Here is a 20,739-nt window from a genome sequence, read left to right as displayed (position 1 = left end):
CAGTTTCTAAAGTGAAAGTCAGGGGCTTCCCTGGTGGCGCAGTGATTGAGAATCTGCCTGCTAATGCAGGGGACACGGGTTCGAGCCCTGGTCTGGGAATATCCCACATGCCGCGGAGCAACTAGGCCCGTGAGCCACAACTACTGAGCCTGCACGTCTGGAGCCAGTGCTCCACAACAAGAGAGGCCGTGATAGTTAGAGGCCCGCGCGTCGCGATGAAGAGTGGCCCCCGCTTGCTGCAACTGGAGAAAGCCCTCGCACAGAAACGAAGACCCAACACAGCCCAAAATAAATAAATTAATAAAATTAAAAAAAAAATAAAGTGAAAGTCAGGCTGTTATGGTAAATACATGTACCGAACTTGCTTACCTTTGTGGCTAGAAAGAATCTTAGAAAGCGTCAGATTCAGTAATGTTTCTGACATTTTCTGGGGAAGAACTAACTGTTTTTCATTTCTCAGAAGTTTTGGGATCAATTAGAGAAAGAGGGGAAGGAATAGGGTTATTTTGATGGTGTTATTCCTAAGGTCAGGAGATGGGCTGGGAAGCAACCCCCTGGCAGGCAGAGCCCTCTCGTCCTCAGAGGTGAGGACCTGCTGTGTGTCTGCATGCTGAGTTTTTGGTATTCTGAATTGTCTCGCGTGTGTTATCTCTGTGTGTGTGGTGTGGTGTGGTGTGGTGTGTGTGTGTGTGTGTGTGTGTGTGTGTGTGTACATGTGAGAGAGAGAGAGAGAGAGAGAGATAGGGAGGGAGAGAGATTATGCAAATATGTTTTTCTTCTCTGAGAATTCAGCTAATGTGAATGAAGACCACAGAAAACTGCCTAACTCAGTGGGAATATTGTTTTTGTAATTACAGGTCTAGGCTTTTTGTATTGAGTTTCTCTACTGTCTCCCCTTCTGCTCAAGCAAAATCTGTGTGAAAAGATCTGCTGGGAAGGAGCTGACTGCTTATGATTCTCCATTGTGATGAAAGCACATGGTACAGGTAAATATCTCCGAAATCTTTAACCGAAAATAACTATCATTTGATTGTAAAATCTCTAAGATAGTGGTGGGGATGTTTACATGTCTATTCACACACACACACGCACACACACGGACAACATAAACATACGTCTGTAGATTCACGTGTCTTCCATCTGTTTATTCTCTCCATCTCTGTAAAAATGGAACCCTTGCTTTTTTGTGGGAAAGAAATTAACTTCTATTCATTTTGAGCTCACTGACTTGGATGATGAAAAGGCATTAATAAGAAAGGGATAACTCTGATCATTGTGTTTATAAATTCAGCTAGAGAGACTACCCTCAGATGGTAGTGGTGAACAGTGCAACATATGCTGTCTCCTAACCTTTTTCTTCCTCTCAGCAATGCAATAATGAACATCTTTTCATTACAAGTTATTTATCTACAAATATATAGCATACCACTGAATACATATCCTAAAATACATTTAATTGATCTTCTCTAGTTGGACATTTAAGATGTCTAATTTTTTTTTTTTTTTTTTTGCTTTTATGCTACCAAGAATGTTCTTATGGCTTCATGTTAGTTGCCATTATTAATGGTTTCCTTGGGATACTTCCTTAGCAGTAAATTGCTAAATTTAAGAGTTTTCAAGTTTTAAGACTCTTGCCAAATTACAAATTACAACAAAGACTTGTTGCCAAATTACTTTCCCATAAAGTCAGACCAGTTTATATTTCCAGAGGCGCAGTATATGAGAGACCTACTTCCATATAGTTTTGCCAGTGCTGAGAATTTTGAAAACAAAGAGTCTTTGCCAGTTGATTCTGAGAAATGGTGCCTCTATGTGTCCCTTTTTTGGGTGTGGTGGTTGTGAGGGAGGGGGCATTTATTTTAAATAATACTATTTTGAAGAACCTTTCTTCTGTGGACAGTAGCATGCTTGAAACTTACCAATAGTTAACATTTGAGAAATAATACTAAATCAAGAAGCATGGGGTCCTAGACAACCATGAGATCACATACTTTTTCAATGGAAAACATAATTTTTTATTATTTAATAAGAATGAAAAGGTATTTAATAAAAAGCAGCCATCATTAAACATGGATCTGAAGTTAATATACATGTATGTGTGTGTATATATATATGTACGTATGCAGGTGTGTGTATATGTGTGTGTGTATGCATACACATACATATGTGTGTATGTACAACACTATATACACATGTGTGTCTGTATACATACACATATACCCATCGAACATTGGGAGTAGGATGAAATATAATTATGATCGTACCGTATGATTCAGGGGCTGTGGATCACAGTCGATAAGACAGCAGGTTCCAGACTGCCTCGGCTCAAACTCCAGCTCTGCTCTTTTCTTGAAGTATGACCTTGGGCAAGTTACTATACAGCTCAAAGTCTAAGTTTATAAAATTTAGATAATACTAGTACCCATCTCATAGGGTGTTTTTACAAGGAACTATATGTGAGATCATTTAAAAGTCCTATTCCAAAAGAGTATTTAATGCTATGAGAAGATGGTCACGATCAAAGTAAAAAAAGCAAAGTATGACACTAACCATGGTACAATCCCATTCTTGTAAAACTGTTTTTTCCCTTCTTCCTCCTTTGTTTCATCCTCCTCTGGGATCCAAAAAAGGTATAATATATTTCTGAATGGCTTTTATTAGAATTAACGGAGTAATCCCAGTTCTGGAGAAACTGGCTGACTGAAGTCTGCAAGTCAGAGACCCATTCACCACAGAGCTATGAAGTCAAAACTGTCTATGACACTGACCAGTGGGTCCCTTGGAGCAGCCCTTATGTGAGAACAGAGCCTCATCCCCACCCCCGGCTGCCTGACTCCTGAGATACAGCAAGGACCTTGGATAAGGCCAGCTTCCTGGCCCCTTGGAGCTGCACTGAATCGCTAACGGTCCAGCTCCACACATGAGCTGCCCTGCTAGGCTCATCTTGTTCTCCCATTACTAAATAAGCTTCCTTTCACAAGGGCGAGTCCCTCAACCCTTGAACCACATCATAAGGTTGCTGCAATGTAGAAGGAAAAAGTCAGAGCGTGATTTGGCATCAAGGAGACAAACCCACGGCGACTTGTCTGGCTTCAGCTAATGCTTTTCACCGGAGACTCTGCAAGTCTTGTGTATGTACATTTATTTTGGCCCAAAGTTCCAGTCTAATTTGAACAGCTCTGTACTTTTCAGTAAAAAAGGAACATCTGAATTCCCAATTAAGACAGTTTAGCTTAAGAATTCCTCTTTAGTGGACCATAAATTATTCTCCTCGTAATGATTACGAGGACGCGTAAGAAAATGAAACTTGGGTTTATGCACGTACATATGTTATTTCAACAAAATTAATAAGTTCACAAAGGGAGAGAGGACAATGAATGTGTCAGCAAAGATAGGTCAGCAAAAGAGTGCGTCGTGTTCTGCCAGACTCCTGCGAGCTGAGGTAGGAAGGCCGAGCATCTCCGCAGTAAGGGCGGTGGTAACAGTGCCATATGGGATGTTTGGTATTTGGATAGCACTTTGATTCCTCCCCAACTACAGAATCAACAGGGACTCAAACAGAGAGGAAGAAAGGATTCTCTAGCTGTGCATGCTGGTGTGCAGATATGCAGACACGTTGATTAGTAGGGGCTTACCAGGATGAAATTTCTTTAGGGAGGCAGAAGAGTGGGGAATATTTAACCACATTTCACAGCACTTTTGGGTTGTCTCCATAACCAGACCATTGTTGCAATCATGTGGGAAAGTTCTCTGCAAGACCAGGCCAAATCATTCTTGAGAACTCAATTCAGAGAGTCCCATAGGACCTTTGGGGTGCCTTTGGGCTTTGCCAGGACAGAGTGAGAGCACAGATTTTGAATTGGAAGAAACCGAGATGATGTCTGTAAATTCTGATCTCATTTAGTCATTCATCCCTCATTTATTCATTCAGAAAATACCTCTTTGGGGGCCACAATGTACTCACACAGTTCTAAACACTGGAGATACGGGATGGGACAAGGTGGACAAGGGCCTGCCCTGATGGAGCTTTCGTTTCTAAGGCAGATACCGGCGGCAGCATCAGAACCTGGTTTGGGTGAACAGGGGAGACGATCTGGACCATTCTAAAAGGAGGTCTAGAGTGCATCTGAAATGAGAGAGTGGAGAAACCAGTGGAGAAAAAGACCTGTTGATCCGGAAGGTGCAGGCAGAAAGAACTAGAGGAGAGGGGCTAGCAGTGAGGTTGTGGTCACTGAAAGCAGGACCAGACTGGGACGTGAGGAAGGTGCCGAGAGAAGACAAGTGTGAAACTTGTCTTGGATGCTCAATTGTCAGAGCCCATAAAAATCATGCAGCCCCCGATATCTCAATTTAGGTGATGGAAATAAAGCCTGCTATCGATAATCTGTCTTTTAACAAATTGTGAAATGGGTGTTTTATTCTATGACTGTATAAACATGTGAGACAGGAGAGTGGATGGCTCATGGTATATAGGGTGGTACTTTCTTTTTTCAACCACACCCAAAAGAAGAACTGAGGTGGTGGCTTCACCAGAACACATTGACCTTACTAACTTTGACTCATGACATCCCTATTCTTACCTTATCCACCATCCTTCACGTTAGAGAGCGAGATTAGTTCTAGGATCAATTTTCCCTTCTGTGGGCAACCACAGTTAACTTTAAACAGATTTAACTTCTGGATCGAAATAGTCTCTCCAGTTGTCACCTCTTGGCCTCTTTAGTATTTTGGTACCCTTCCACTCCGCTTGTTTGTGGGATTGTGGTTCTTCTTACCTTCCTCCCTCCACTCCTGGTTGCTTTTAGTGGTCTCTTAAATCATAAAATCCACTTAGAGATTTATTTTATCTCCTTTGACCTTCAACATGGGTTTGGGAAAGGCTACATTTTTAGCTTTGGCTTTACTATCATTGAGGGACCCTTTTCTTCTGTATTATTGCTCCCTAGTCAACTGCTTTATTCTGGGGCTCAAACTTCTACCATGTATTTTACTCAAATACTTTTCCTTTCTTTGAGAAGCCCAGTTCGTTTAGTTTAGTTGCCCATCCCACTCCCAACCCATTCCACCCAAGCCCCCAACACACACACTGGGATTTGCAATGTACATTTCCAAGGTTAAGAAAACCCTACTGGTATTCATTAAATCTTTAAAATAGAGATCTTCTCCAAAATCATCTTTTAGCATAAATATGTTCTTCTCTTTTCCACTCTAGTTCCTTCAGTCTGAAGGTAGTCTGCATAACTCATAGCTAGTTTGGGGGAAGGTATTATTTTGAGACACTTTAATGATGTTTTTCATGGCAAAATGAAAAACGTAGAGACAAAGACTCCAGGGTACATAGTGTTTTATATGTAGGCATAGCTTTTCAAAACTGTTTTGGAGTGTATTCCAGTGTCTAAAATAATTTACCAGACTTCTGTATAAAGCATTTTATTCTTTGAAAAATCTTATAAATAATATAATTTACTGTGTCAGTGTGCAAACATTCCCATAGGTCTCTTACCTTTCATGAAATGAGGTAGAATATTTTGTCATCTGACAGTAAAACACATGAGAAAATGGTTGATACCAAAGCCTACTGTTCTGTTTATTTATTTTTTCTTTTCCATGTTGGGGTGCTGAAGCATAATGCTGCAGAGATTCCTCCCTCCTAATACACTAACGCTGCTCTCAGTGTTGGCAAACTGTACTCTTCAAAGTGTGAGTGATGACTAGATGTGTAGAAATATCAAAGTGTCAGTATTCTGTGGTACTTTTTAAATTACTCTTTTTTTCTCTTAGAGTTTGTCAAATGAGATGAAGTATTTGAGTATGTTTTCTAAATTCTAGAATATTACCTATTATAGCCGTTGGTGTTACAGTATTTAGAGGTTGAAGGGAACGTGAAGATCATTTAGTCCCCTTTTCCCCCAACTCAGGACCCCCTCAGATATCATTAGTGCCTTTCATTTCACTAGGGTTCAGATAGCGAGTCATTGATTGTTCATTGATTATTGAAAGAACCATTATCACTGTAAGATTTAGAAATAGTATATAGAAATTCGTGGGAGTAGTATACTCTTCTGTTTGAGTTATCAAGAAACAAAAGATGCATGCCTCTAGATGCCAAGCAGTATCAAGGATTATGTCTTTAGATTAAATGAGAAGTATATCATTGATATTTATTTAGATTTTCACTAAGTGTTTTGAGTAAAATTTGGGAAGGTCATTTCTATGACTTGGCAATTTACTCTGCCTCCTGTTTTCTCTTTGGAAGTATTCTTTCTTCTGTATCTTTCATTTTTCTTTTCTTTAAAGTGAGGACAACAGGTCACTGTGAAGATTACATACATAATCAACTTTTAGAACATTTCCTGGCCTGGCACATGGTTAAAGCATCTGCTACTACTAATTCTGCTTTGTTGTTTCTCCCTGCTACTTCACACTCTGTTTTTTTCTGGTAGAGAGTTTTCTTGAGTATCAAAAATAAATCAATATAACCAAACAAAACAAGAAATGAAGTACTGATATCATATGCTTTAGAAGCTGGGTTTGTGTTTGGTTCCACTGGTGGAGATGTGACCCTCTGAGTGCGTCCATGGCTGAACCCAAGTTCAAGTGGAACTCCCTGGGTCTGGGGATCAGGGGAGAGCTTTGAACAAGGTACTCACTTTGTGCCTCCAAGTTTTATATCTGTAACATGAGCGGACTACTCTCTGAGGCTTCTTCTGCTTCTGAAAGATCATCATCTTACATCCTTGATTTTTTTTTTTTTTTTTTTTTGTGGTACGTGGGCCTCTCACTGTTGTGGCCTCTCCGTTGTGGAGCACAGGCTCCGGACACGCAGGCTCAGCAGCCATGGCTCACGGGCCCAGCCGCTCCACAGCATGTGGGATCTTCCCAGACCGGGGTACGAACCCGCGTCCCCTGCATCGGCAGGCGGACTCTCAACCCCTGCGCCACCAGGGAAGACCCATCCTTGATGTTTTAAGGCTTTGAAGTCCCCATAGAAAAGAACCCATGAAAAGTCCCAGCCACCGTTTCTATTCTCTCCATGCATTTGTGTATATGTGTGGAGTGTTTTTTGGTTTGTTTCCTCCTTCATGTTCAGGTGGAGCTAATGACCTGCCCCTCAAGTGATGATGATAAAACAAAACAAAACACTTCTTTCCTGCACCAAGGCAACCCCCTCCAGGTGCTGAAGCTCTTAAGCTAGTATTCACGTGGCACAGAGAGAGCATCACTTCACTTGCCACTGAAATACAGCCATCTCTGGAGTGAAGTTTGGCAGCTGTGTAATAGTCAAGCTGCAGTACTTATACGACAGTTTGGGGAAAGGAGTGAGACAGAAATAGCAGATTCCAAAATAATCCAATTAAAAGAGCTGGGAAAGCAGAGCTGGGCAACAGGAAGGGAGGATGGCATGCCCTGAAGTTGGATTATCTCTGCGGGTTAGACGATGTGGACTTCGGCTCCTGAAGCTCGATGGTGCCCACAGTCCGCAATCTCCTACACACACCAGAGAGGGGGCTTGTCTAATAGCCCATCTGGCTCTAATCTTGTGAGTTTTCTCTCTCTTTTCCCAGTGATCTAATTATCAGGCTGTGTTGGCACATGACTAGGTCTGTCTTTCAGAGCCACGTCCTCCTTTTGCCCCCTGCATAGGATAGTATCATGGTGTAGTATTTATGACATCAGAATATACTACACTGAGAAGTTGTTATGTTAAAGCACCTTTTTTAAATGGCTCAGGCAGGATGAACTTGCAGATAAGAAAGGACAACCTCTCCCCCCTCAAAAAAGAAAGGACAACCCTACTGTTTAATTCAAAGATCTTGGCAATAACAGTGACTGGGGAGGAAGATTCAAGAAATGTACCTGGTAGACGAATGCAGTTGAATAAAAATGGAGAATTCTTTAAGTTTTCTAGAGTGGAAGTTAGCACTGTGATTAATATTAGAGCAAGATCACGGATGCTGTAGTGGATAAAATTGAAAAATACTGAGCAATGTGCACAACAACAGTTTTTTAAAAAAGCACAGACGGAAGAGTTATCAACACAGAAATAGATCATCAGATAATAGGACAGCAGATCTCTCAAAAGGGAGATTCCAGGGAATAATGGAAGCAGATACTAAAGGATCCAGGGCATTTCAATTTAACCAGAAAAGAGAGAATTTTAAAAATATATATAGGGAAAATTTAAAAATATATAGTTTCATTTAGAAGCATATAAAATCTTTAGGTGAGGAGCAGAGTTCGTATAGTCTACTATTATAAAATAGAACCAAAATGAATTCAAGGAAAATTAAATTCATGTTGTGGAAAAAAAAAAAGGAGATTTGGTAACAGATTCTGGTTTTGAGTTTCAGTTGTACAATTTATTTGCTTTGTAACCTTGGGGAAATCACTTAAAATCTGAGGGTTTTTTTTTTTCTAAATCTGTAAAATAGAGATAATTATATCTAACAGGGGTGCTGTGAGGATCAAGTGTAGGAATGCATAAAAAGTGTGTGGTGAATTGTAAGGCCCTCCACATACGTTATTTCTGTAAATATGCACCGTTTTTATGGAGAAGTTCTTAGGACAGTGATCGCCTGTGTGTTTGAGGATAACCTAGAGGACCAGTCACATAGAGGAAAAATCTATTGTGAATAATTTTAAAATATACGTGAATTTTTTTTCCAGCTCCTCGTTTTTCTGGCCCGGAAATTCTTCTATGTTTATGGGATTTTTCTAAAAATTTTCCAGCCAGCTCTGTCTGTTAACAGAGTTGTCCACTATCTGTTGAGCTAGAAACCCCATGATTTTATAGTAAATATTGCTTCTGAGTAAACCTTGAATAACAGATTAAAAAAAAGAATGTTGTCTTGTTTTATTTAATAATCCTCATTTCAGAAGGTTTAGGCAGAAATAGGAGGGGGTCTGTGCGAGGGACAAGAGTCAAATAAGGAAGATGCTAAATGATGAAGACTTTGCAACAGAAAAGGTGAAGCACAGTAAATCTCTGCAAAGTGTGGGCTGGTGTGCTGAAATTCTCTTTATGCAGCAGCCCATCTGTCTCATTAGCTTCTGTGTTTCTTTTTTTTTTTTTTTTTTTTTTTTTGCCGTACGCGGGCCTCTCACTGCTGTGGCCTCTCCCGTTGCGGAGCACAGGCTCTGGACGCGCAGGCTCAGCGGCGATGGCAAACGGGCCCAGCCGCTCCGCGGCAGGTGGGATCTTCCTGGACCGGGGCACGAACCCGCGTCCCCTGCATCGGCAGGCGGACTCCCAACCATTGCGCCACCAGGGAAGCCCCTAGCTTCTGTGTTTCTTAATCACAGACTCCATGAAGTGTCTACTTGGCTTATTTTTTTTTTTTGTAGTATTTTATCTTAATTTCCTACAAAAGTTAATGAAAGGAAATCAACTGGATTAGATGCTGTTTGTATGTATTCCCATGCAAGTCGGGGACTGCAACAAGCTCTATTTATAAGTGGATACTAACATGGGGGCCAGTCTGTATGCCTATGAGTATATTTGCATGTTGCACTCATGAATATGTGTGCATTTGTGTGGATATCCACAGATATAGCACATATGTGCATCTGTTGTATGTACCCTCCCATGGAAAAGACACATTGACATTAATTAGAAAGGGTGATATGAAATAGTGAAAGTAGAATTCCTTTCGGCAGCATTTACTGTTAGAATTAAAGTGCTTGATGTAACATTGTGTGTGCAGGCGAGTTTGCTTATTCCTCCTTTAGAACAGTAGTAGGAGTTAAATATTAACAGATTTAAGTGTCAATAAGGGTCTAAAAATACACATTCTCTATTGTGTGCAGGTCTTGCGATACAGACGTGTCTCTGCTTGCTTGGAATTCAAAATGCTTCGGATAAAGAATATTGCAGAGTGAAATTTGTGGCAGAAAATGTGCCCGATTGTTTGTTTGTTATTTCTGAGGGTGTTTGCAGGGCTGAACTATCACATGTAGAAAAGAACAGCTTTGTTTGCAAAATACAGTAGGAGCAGTACAAGAAAATTGAATTAAGTAAAGAAACTGAGGGAGTCCATCTTTGATTGATGATGCTTCTTATTTGCTCTTCATTATTCCCTGTGAAGGAATAAAAACTATGAAATTGGATTTGAAAACTGGATTAAGACAAATGGCCTCTCAGATTTTTTTTTTACCTAAACCGTTTGCAAGTTTTCTAGTAAAGCACATAGTCACTATATAAAGAGTCTATGTTTACTACATTAAATCTTCCGAAAAAGTGTGCCCTTGAGGTGTTTGATTTTAGGAATTATAGTTTAGAAGATGGAGAGGCAGAGTGTACCCGCTAACTGTATGACAGTATTTGTCTCTAGATATTTTATATGCCCACTATTTTTATAGAGTGAGCAGTGGAATAAAAAGGGAAACAAAATGCTGTTTTTCTTAAGAAGGTCTTTCCTGCCTGCCTGTCACCCTACGTTTTCTTCTCCAGGTAGAATTTACAGTGTTGCCGTTTGACCCATCGCTGTACAGGTTTCCCTGCTATCCGAAAGGAGAGTGTTCCTGTGAAACCTGTCGTAAGCCGAAATGGCTTAAAGCGAAGAAGCAATGACCTTAGGACACATCTTGCTAACGGCTGCACAAAACAAATGGAGATAAAGCCCAGATGCTCACAGACACAGTTCAAGCCTGTGGTGTCTTGATGCTGAGATGCTTCCTGTAGTTCCAGGAAGGAGCTTGGTGGTGCTACTTTTCTGCTGGGGGTGTGCGCTGCCGCTGTAACGGCTGCTGCAAAACCAGTGCTAAAACCATTTCCCCTTTTCACCTGTTTTCATAAAAGCCAAAATCCTCTTCAGATTTCTTTCCATTAGCAAAAATAGGTGCTGGTATAGGTCTTTTGTAAAAGCAAAGTGCCACGAAGCAAACTTTTGAAAACGGGAGCATACGTGTGCTCTCCACATACTTCTATCAAGGACATCTAGACACTCACATGAATTTCTATTAACTAGGCTGTTAACATATTGAAAAAAGGAACTGTTTTTTTTTTTTTTTTTGGTGGTACACGGGCCTGTCACTGCCGTGGCCTCTCCTGCCGCGCAGCACAGGCTCCGGACGCGCAGGCCCAGCGGCCATGGCTCACGGGCCCAGCCTCTCCGCGGCATGTGGGATCTTCCCGGACCGGGGCACGAACCCGCGTCCCCTGCATCTGCAGGCGGACTCCCAACCACTGCGCCACCAGGGAAGCCCGAGGAACTGTTTTATTTGTTGTCAGTCTAGCACCCAAGACAAGCCCCTAAACATCAGTTGTTTAATGAATGAATCAATGAATCAATCAATGAATCAGACACCTACTTTTCAAAAATGTCAGCATTCTTTAAAGATCAGGAAGGATTGAGGAATGGCCACAGATTGGAAGAGATGAAAGAGACATGGCAACTAAATGCAAGGTGAAATCCGAAATTGGATCCTGAAACAGAGGAAGACATTAGTGGAAAAACTGGTGACATCCTAGTACATTCTATAGTTTAGTTAGCAGTACTGACCAAGGTTAATTTTCTAGTTTTGATCATTGTTCTTTGGTTATGTAAGATGTTGACTTACGGGGAAGCTGGATGAAGGGTACAAAGGAACACTCCTGCTTTTGCAGCTCTCTGTAAATCTAAAATTATCTTTATGAAAATCTTGCTGAAGGGTGCAATACCAATCCACGAGAAGCAAGTACAGAGCCATACATGACAGTATACAGCTAAGAACTTGTGATGGAGGGGCCAGCTCTGGGCTGAGTGGGTATTGAGGGGAAGGAGAGGCGGCTGGGGGTTGAAGTGTCCAGGAAGAGTTTCATTCGAGAAGGAAAACCTGATTTGCACCTTGAAAGGAGGGCTAGATATGATGGGTGGAGCACACTGAGAAGTTGTTCTGGCTGCAGGGACAGCAGGGACAAAGGCACGAGGGAGGGATGCAGGTGACCTGTGTGGCTGAATGATGTGTGTATTTTTGCTGGAGATCAGTGTGAAAGAAAGTTGGGCAGCTTTGGGGAAGATGGGAGGATCATTAAGACCTGGCAGAGGAGTTTGAAGTTAATAGGGCAGGTGATGCAGAGTTGCAAGTTCTTGTTCAAGGAAATGACTCAGTGACACGATATATATATATATCGTGCAACGAACGCATATATATATATATATATATATATATATATATATATATATATGCAGTTGGTGACAGGATATCCAGGGTGGCTGGAGTTGGGAAAGATGGAGGTCGGAGGGTTAAGAGTTAGAAGTAGGTAATGAGAGCCTATTCATTTGAGGCCTAGGTTGGGAAGGATGGGGGGTCAGAAAAGGAAGAGGAAGCAGCATATCCAAAAACCTTTGAGGAGGTAGAATCATGGAATGTAGTGATTGATGAATATGGGAATGGAGGGGGAGTCGTCGATGAAAATCCCTGGGTCAAGCTTACAGACAGGTGGTGCTGATGTCAGTAACTGAAGTCCTTCATTCTGCAGATATTTGAGTGCCTGCATTGGAGAATTATGTATTCTAGGTGAAGAAGGAGGGTTAAATAGGGTATAAACACAATGTCTGCCTACAATGAGACTTGGAGCAGGAAGGTCCATGGCTTGAGCTGGACTGAATGAATTTATACGTTACCAGGTCAGACCCAGCGAAGCGGTCCCTGTCTTAAAAGTAAAAAGAAGGGAGAGGATTACTCTATTTTTTAATAGCAGCCATGAACAGTGGTAGAGTATTTTTCAAGTTGGCATTTCTCTCTGCTTGATAAAAGATGTCAAGCCTACTGTTCAGACTCAATTCACAGAAAACCTCTCTATCAAATCACCATTTTATTGAGGAAAAGCCCACACATACTCCTTTAACTGCGCCAAGGTAGAGGTCCCTGGGTCCCAGGGGTCCCAGACATAAAAGCTAAAATACCATAAAAGTGCAATGAACTTTATGGAAGAAGAAATAGAAAAGGGCGGCTTGTGTGCTTAATTGAAGCTCCTTATCTTCAGGCTCTGTGTCTTTTTCACTTGTTGCTATAATGAGTGGGCTCATATTGAATGCTCTTCTGGTTGGGTTTAGTCACGTCATTCTTCTCTTCTCTTGGGCTTGTCCCTCAACCTGTGTAATTTAGGAAAGAGTTTCGGTAGCGTTCATTTCCTTATTTTCCTCGGTTATTACACACATGTCCACAGATAGCTCAAAGATGACACTATTTTTCTATCTCTGCAGCAAGCTGGTAGCCTCCAAATCAGCAGTTGTGACCTGTTACCCCCACAGTCGGGAGTTAGTTTGGGGCTTGGGTAACATCAGGGTGGGGGCACAATCGGCGGTGTCTTTCCCTTGTGCGTACTTGGACTTACACATTTGATCATGGCTGGCAGTCATCAGATTTGTGTCTTAAAGGAAGGTCTCTGAAGGTTTCCATTCCTCTCTTAGTCAACATTTCAAGTTATGTTTCTAACATAACCTTCTTTGATAGCAGTCAGGGATTAGGCTAAATATATACTTTATTGACAATAGGCAACTGAAGAGAAGGTTAACCTCTTTTAGGATTAACTATAAATGGAAGTTGCTTGATATTCTTGAAAAAACATAAAATTGTGGTTCTGATTTAAGCCCAGAATTGAGTATCACTTTTACAGCACGTAAACTTAATTTTCAAATATCTTTTTAACAATGAGAACTCTCCATGGAATGTGAGTTTGCCTACGGTGGGTTTAAAACATGGTTTAAATGGCAGTGTGTTTCATAATATGAATAGATGTTTTGTGGAGAATGTGAAAAGAAATGACATCTTTTGTAGAGTGGACTTTGGCAATGGGAGAACACTCTGGAAAGTGACTGCGGGGCCCCCTTTGTGGACCCGCTGTGGAGGCACATATGTTCAAAGTGGCAGGATAAAGAAGCTTTTTATGTCCTTTTTAGTTAATGTATTGACTTCAGGATTTTTTCGTAGGGAACTTATTTCAAAATTGTAATTGTAGAGACTTCCCTGGCGGTCCAGTGGTTAAGACTTCGCCTTCCAATGCAGGGGGTGTGGATTCGACCCCTGGTCGGGGAGCTAGGATCCCACATGCCTCGCAGCCAAAAAAAAAAAAAAAAAAAGAAAAGAAAAGAAAAGAGAAAAAAACCAAAACATAAAACAGAAGCAATATTGTAACAAATTCAATAAAGACTTTAAAAATGGTCCACATCAAAAAAATCTTTAAAAACATTGTAATCGTAGTCAATGGTTCTATGTAAAGATTCCATAGAAAAATACTTACTTTGTCCAGTGGGTCTTTCCATAGCCCCATAGAGGCCAGTCACTTTTCTTCCCTTCTCAGAGCGCCTGAAGCTTTTGAGTGCATTTACCACAGTGAGTGACTCGTTTTCTTTTGGCAGCAGAAGTGGAAGTCATATGCTGACCTCGGAGCACCATTTTGAACTTACTCTCAAAAAAGTTGCAAGGTAAAGGCAGATGGAATCTCTGCTCTGTAACCCTCAGGCGAGTTCCATAAGGATTGGGAAATCCATCAGGTCATCCTTTGTCAAAGAGGTGGTGCACACACATCAAACAGGTTAATTCATTATTTCTTAAGACGCCACGTGGGAAGCGCATGACCATTCAACCTCGTGGGCCTTTCAGAGATGCAACAAAGAGATGAGGGTGGAAAGTGCCAGAAGGTTGCTGCTGGAGGGAGTAAGGATAGAAAGGCAAGTTTTAGGATTAGACAAAATCTGTTTAAATTTATATTAGAGTTTTACTGTACCTTATAACTGCCAATAATGAAATACGGGGGACATTTACAGAGCAAGAGGGGGAAGATGTTTATAGATTCTTTCCCTTCTTCACTCTCATCTTTCCTTCTTTAGCCTTTTTTCTCCCCTTTCCCATTAAAAGTAAACTGAATGAATGAATATATAAGAGGATGAAGTGATCAAGCTGCTTTTAACAAAATTCAAGTGATGTCACTTCTGTGAATTTTGTCATAAATATGATACAATCCTAGTTTTCTTATCCAGCAGACATACTTCCGCGACCCTAATCTACTTATGAGATCAGGAAATAATAGGAAAAAGCCTTCTCAGCAAAGAGAAAAATGAAAGACCCCAAATCCTGTACTTGACCCTGTAGGTGGGTCTCTGAGTATCTCAGGGTTGGCTTAGAAGGACACTGAAATGAAGGTGAATGATTTAACAAGTTTACTTACCCAGTTCTCCAAGGAGTAAGAAGGCTCTCTAGTGTTAAATATATAGACCACAGCGAAGGAAGAAGGAAAACTAGAAAAACTAGAAGCATAATAAAATCTCAGCGGGGTGAGGCCATTTAGTTTGGAGACAGACCAGCTTAATGGATTATTCAGGGTAGGTGAACATAAAGGGCTTTTCCTGAGATGCAACAAAAAGGTGATGGTGCAGAGGGCAAGGATGTCACAGTAAAAAAACAACCCAACCCTCAGGGAGGAACACAATAGAAGTTTCCTTTTCAATCATGTTATAGTTAACTTGGGTTCCACAGTTGGGGGTGGAGGTCTCCACATGGTGGTGATTCCCAGACCCAGAGTCCTTCCATCTCACGGCTCAGCTGTTCCCTAGGGTCACTGGGAGAACTTCACGATCTTTTGCGGCAATTTGGCCAGCAGCTGGGGGGAAAGAGAGAGAGTGAATGTTTTCATTGGAGGTTTGTTAGTGGACGTGGCGCACATCGTTCTCTTTCACGTTCCCTGGACCAGAATTTAGTCCCACGGACATACCTAATTGCAGGTAAAGCTGGGAAATGTCAACCTGTATGTCAGGGAAGTTGGTTTGTTGAAACACAAACCAGCCTCTGCTTCAACTGGATACCTTCCCGAGCCGGGTGTCATCCTCTTCCTCCATCCCAGCTGCACCCTGGGTGTGTACGTGGGTGAGTACCCAGTTATTTGCAGGATATCACAGTACCTCCATCCTTGGAAAATCAGGATCCCACTGAGTCGATGTATCAGGACTCTGCATCCTTCAGACCCTCTTGATCTGAACATGTGCATTCCCTGATGTTATCTTCAATGGGAAGAAGAGCAAGCAGTCGTTTGGCTTCACAAGGAAAGGCAAGGACCTTTGTACATGCTGCTCCTAGGAGACCGCACCTCCACCGCCGTCCCAGGCTTTTATTTGTGCCTATTGGTCAGGAACCTACTTCTACTTGAGTTTTTTCATCTGCACGTCCCAGGAGCTGGGTCCTCTTCCTGTTAGTTAACATTACTAAGTAGCAAAGGAATTCCTGAAATTACCCCAGTCCTTCCAGATGGCTCACTGTCTGTGTTCTATTCTCAGAGTGTGGTGGTTTTCCCCACTCTGCTCGCCCAAGATTATATCTCCCATGAAAACTCTGAAAACAAGTGTTGATTGAACTGAACTATTTATTGGCCTTTGATTGTCAGATGGCTGGACGGAAGAAGGGGAGTTTGGGTAGAGGGGTTGAGGGTTTCCTATATAAAATCATTTTCATGCTCTATTACATGGCCTCAGGTGAAGCATTTAGACAGAAGGTGGGTGTGTGTGTGGGGAGCACATAAAGAAAGGCAGGCAGATGCCAGAAAGAACTTAGAAGTTCCAGGTAAGGAAGAAGAAACCCTCTTCTCCCTCACCTCCTCCTGATTCAGGTACCTGTTGTTCTGTGCTTAGCATAGAGGCAGCTTGCTTGAGAGCTGTCAGTACTAGAATTTGTCTACATTATGGACTTAATAGCTCTTGTTTGCCTTCCTATAAGATCAAGCCTTATTTATAACATCATTTCTCTGAGAAAATGAGTTTGGAGTTCCAAACAACTGACTTACAAATGAACTTTCTGTACGTAGCTCATTTATAAGTTGAGGACTGCCTGTACTAGGCGTATAACCCAGAGATAACATTTATCTGCGCTTTACCAGTATGGGCTTGTCAAGTTAACTTGTGTTTACTTTTCTGTGCCTTCATTTTGATAATAGCCTCACTCTTAAAATTTAATACTGTCTTTATGTGTTGAGAAACATTTCCTTTGGAGGAGCCTCAAATATTCTGTGACTTGGAATAGTGATTTTATTTTATCTCTCAATTTATCTTTAGTAGGATTCATAGCTATGAAAATCTTTTGCTCAGGCAGTCTTTAAATTGTAGAAAAATTGAGAGCTATTTAAAGGAAGTGGGGAAAAAAGGAATTCTCTTCTCATATTACGCTGGGCTGTCAGATACCTTGCAATATAATTACTGTGTTGGTTTGTAAAGGTTAGAGAACTGTGAAGTTTGTAATTCTCTTTTGTGTGTGTTTCACACATAAAGGGAAAAACCCAACTGATCACAGCAGAATGCCCTGTTAACGTAAAAGTTCTAAGCAGTTTTTAGCTTGTCAGCACAGAGACATAATTCATGGATTTTATATTTGCTTTTACAAATATGTGATGAATCAGTTATTTGCTCCACGGAGCCCATTTGCCGATTACAAACCTTGTTTATTTCTAATCCGTATGTACGTGTAATGTGTGCACAGAAATATTCTTGCTAGCATTGTATTGTTAAGCAAACAGATGGAACCCTGGTCTTAGCCATGCCCCTTCTTGGGGAACTTACTATCCATATACAAGTAGAAATTTCTGCTGTTAGCAGAGCAGCTGACAGAATATGATCGTGAATGTTACTGATGTTGTTCTGTTCAGAGGTAGAATGCTGAGGACTGTGTAAGCTTGTCATAGTTAGATTGTCAGGGTGAAGTGCTTCCATATTAAAAAGAATACATTGTTCCCTGCCTTGAACAGGCATGCACGCCTGCCATGTTAAGAAACTGTTTCAGCTGTTATTCTGACTTGTACTTTCAGGCTCAGATTTTGATTCTAGTGTAGTTAATATTTAGTGAATAGCAGGCATGTGTAATCATCTTTCCCTTCTGTTTAAAACCGTACTGCAGCCCATGCAAGAAACATTTCCTTTTGGTTTTAAGTTTGTCGTGTCTCCTGATGGTTTTTCTTTACTGTCAAAACTATGAGAATAATTTTGATGTCATGATTTTTCTGCCGTCTCCAGGTTGCAGTCCCTTTCCCCTGAGCTGTCCTCATAGATTCCGGATCACCTTTATGTTAAATGTTCATTAATTGACTAATACTTTTGAAAATATTTTATAGAAATTGAACGGCAAAGCTGTGGCTTCGTACAAAGAAGCCCTTTATGAACGGTAGAATACTCTATAAAAGTGAGGCATTACAATCAAATACTCTCAGGTTTTTACTGAGCATTGGCTGTCAAAACATATAAAAGACATATATATTTTCCCATAAGTACACTGCTGTTAATGTTACAAGAGTAGCTAGAAGTTATTCCAATATTGCAAGAGGATGTTTAGGGGAATTCAAGAGATCTAAAATGCCAACAGAAATCATTAATTAAGGGGGAACTCTTGAAGCTGCCTTTTTAAGACCCCATGAGAAACATGATACCATCTGAATTTTTCAACCTTACCCAAGCAAAAGCAGAATAGGGTGCTGTACTTCTTAACATTTAGATGCAAAAACATGAAATGCCGGGCTTCCCTGGTGGCGCAGTGGTTGAGAGTCCGCCTGCCGATGCAGAGGACACGGGTTCGTGCCTCGGTCCGGGAGGATCCCACATGCCGCGGAGCGGCTGGGCGCGTGAGCCATGGCTGCTGAGCCTGCGCGTCCGGAGCCTGTGCTCCGCAACGGGAGAGGCCACAACAGTGAGAGGCCCGTGTACCGCAAAAACAAAACAAAACAAAACAAAAAAACATGAAATGCCAAGTGTAGACTATAAATCATTGTTGAATGGATTTATGTTTTATGCCCAGCTCCAGTTTACAGATTTCTAGATACCTAGAGATACATGACAGATTTATTCTTGTTATTCGACTTAAATCTTATATAAACTTCTCTTAATTTCCAATGTCATGAAAAATCCTTTTTCTTGCTTCCTAGACACTCCTGTCCCGCTACCCCCCCGCTCCCCTCCATCTAGAGTCATGCATGCAGTTTACCAGCTCCCATAGCTCTTGGATTCATTTGTAGGTTGTATACACCTAATGGGGTTGGTACCTCTTCGTGGAAATTGGGCCCAGTGGGCTACTTTACAGTTTCCTAATGTGCTTGTCTCAGTAGAAGGTTATGCCTCATAGCTGGCACACCACTGACCAGAGTAACTTGTTATAAAACATGATGCTTTATCGTTTGTTTCGTATATTCAGCCTTGAACATTGAAGCCGAAAGATGAAGAGACTAACATTTAAAAAGACTTCATTATGTTTTAAAATGGTTTACATGGAAATTCCTTGAGCAGTGTTTCCATATTTGATTCCTGGACTGTTCAAATAATAAAGGCATTTTGTGTGTGTGGACAAAAGCCAGCATTACCCAGAGACCCTCAGAGTCATGTGGAAATATATGATAATCATTACTGTTGTTGTGATGGTTATTGTTGCAAAGGAATAAATTGGTCTTCTGATTTTTTAACATCAGTATTCCCTTAAAAACACTTGTGGACGTTTATGAAAAAGCTTGGTTTCCTGTAACCAATAGTATTATGAGGTTACTTTTTAGGTAATTATGGGCATGTTTATCAGATAAATCAAACATCAAATGCACTGTGGGGAATGGTTTTTCAATACTTTCTCCTTGGAGTTTGTTCCCCAAAGAAAACGATGTTGGCTGTTCAGTGGAGTAGTTTGGAGGAAGCACTGCTTTTAGGGACTCTGTCCTCGTGGCGTGGAGAAGCCAAAAAGCAATGCTTCAGAGCGCCCGCTCGGTATTTTTCAGGAGCTTTAAACTGTGTATAAAAGGCCTGTCCACCTTAAAGCTTTTGCCTGTGAAAGATCAAGAAGATATTGATTTTTACCCACTGTACGCCTGGGGAAACAGAATGCAGTAGCCAAGATTGGAAGAAGCAGAGAGAAAGGAGAAAGAACCTCCCTGACACCTACCTGAGAATGTCTCCAGGAGGAGGATCAATATCTTCTGATATTTATAAGTAAAGGAACTGCTGGAATGGTGCATTTCATATGCTCTGCCCGTCAGGACCTCTCACCCAGGAAAGATGAAGAGTCTTTATTCAGGAGACGGGAAGCAGGAAGCATTCAGAACCACGTAGCTAACATTTTTCTTTTTAAACTGTACACTGCTTTTTACTGTATTCAGAGAATTGTGCAACTCTCTAACCACAGTAAATTATAGAACATTTTCATCACCCCCAAAAGGAACCCTGTATCCGTTAGCAGTGAATTCCATTTTCCTCTGACCTTTCACCCCCAGCTCCTGGCAACCACAAATCTGTTTTCTTTACGTATAGATTTGACTGTTCTAGACATTTCATATAAATGGAATCGTACAATATGTGGACTTTTGTGCCTGGCTCCTTTCACTTAGCATATTGTTTTCAAGGTCTGTCCACACTGTAGCTTGTTATCAGTGCTCAGCGCTTGTTATGATAATGATATTCCATTGTATGGAGAGGCCACGTTTTGTTTATCCAATCGTGAGTTGATGGTCACTTGAGTTGTTTCTGCTTTTTGGCTGTGATGAATAATGCCGCTGTGAACATTCCTGAACAAGCTTTTGTGGGGACATGTTTTCATTTCTCTGGGTAGCTTACTTTTAAGCAGTTAGGAATTAAGATAATGATTTTTTTTCCTTTTCATACATTTGTATGCTTCACTACTGTTTCTTCTCTTTTCTTACCTATCTCTCTTAAAAATAATTTTCCTTGAGTACATAGTTGTGTAAGAGTAAGAACATCAATTAACGTCTACTAATCACAGGCCACTAGCCTCTCTTCTTTTCTGAACCTA

The 20,739-nt window shown here is 41.1% G+C and overlaps 1 protein-coding gene across 28 annotated transcripts in view; it reads left to right on the top strand.

The window, feature by feature from the left end:
* The window catches only part of ATXN1 (ataxin 1), a 398,514-nt gene that overhangs the window by 152,090 nt on the left and 225,685 nt on the right, over nucleotides 1-20,739 (top strand). For 27 of the 28 annotated variants that reach the window (XM_073810355.1, XM_033863859.2, XM_073810369.1 and 24 more), the window contains one exon: nucleotides 858-986. The gene's annotated coding sequence lies outside the window, so the exon portion shown is untranslated. Of the gene's footprint in view, nucleotides 1-857; nucleotides 987-5,624; nucleotides 5,701-20,739 lie in introns of all 28 variants that reach the window. The other variant, XM_073810359.1, reaches the window with a different exon arrangement.

This window comes from Tursiops truncatus, chromosome 10 (assembly GCF_011762595.2).
Source record: "Tursiops truncatus isolate mTurTru1 chromosome 10, mTurTru1.mat.Y, whole genome shotgun sequence".
Classification (NCBI taxonomy): domain Eukaryota; kingdom Metazoa; phylum Chordata; class Mammalia; order Artiodactyla; family Delphinidae; genus Tursiops; species Tursiops truncatus.
This window is presented reverse-complemented; position numbering and strand designations above follow the sequence as displayed.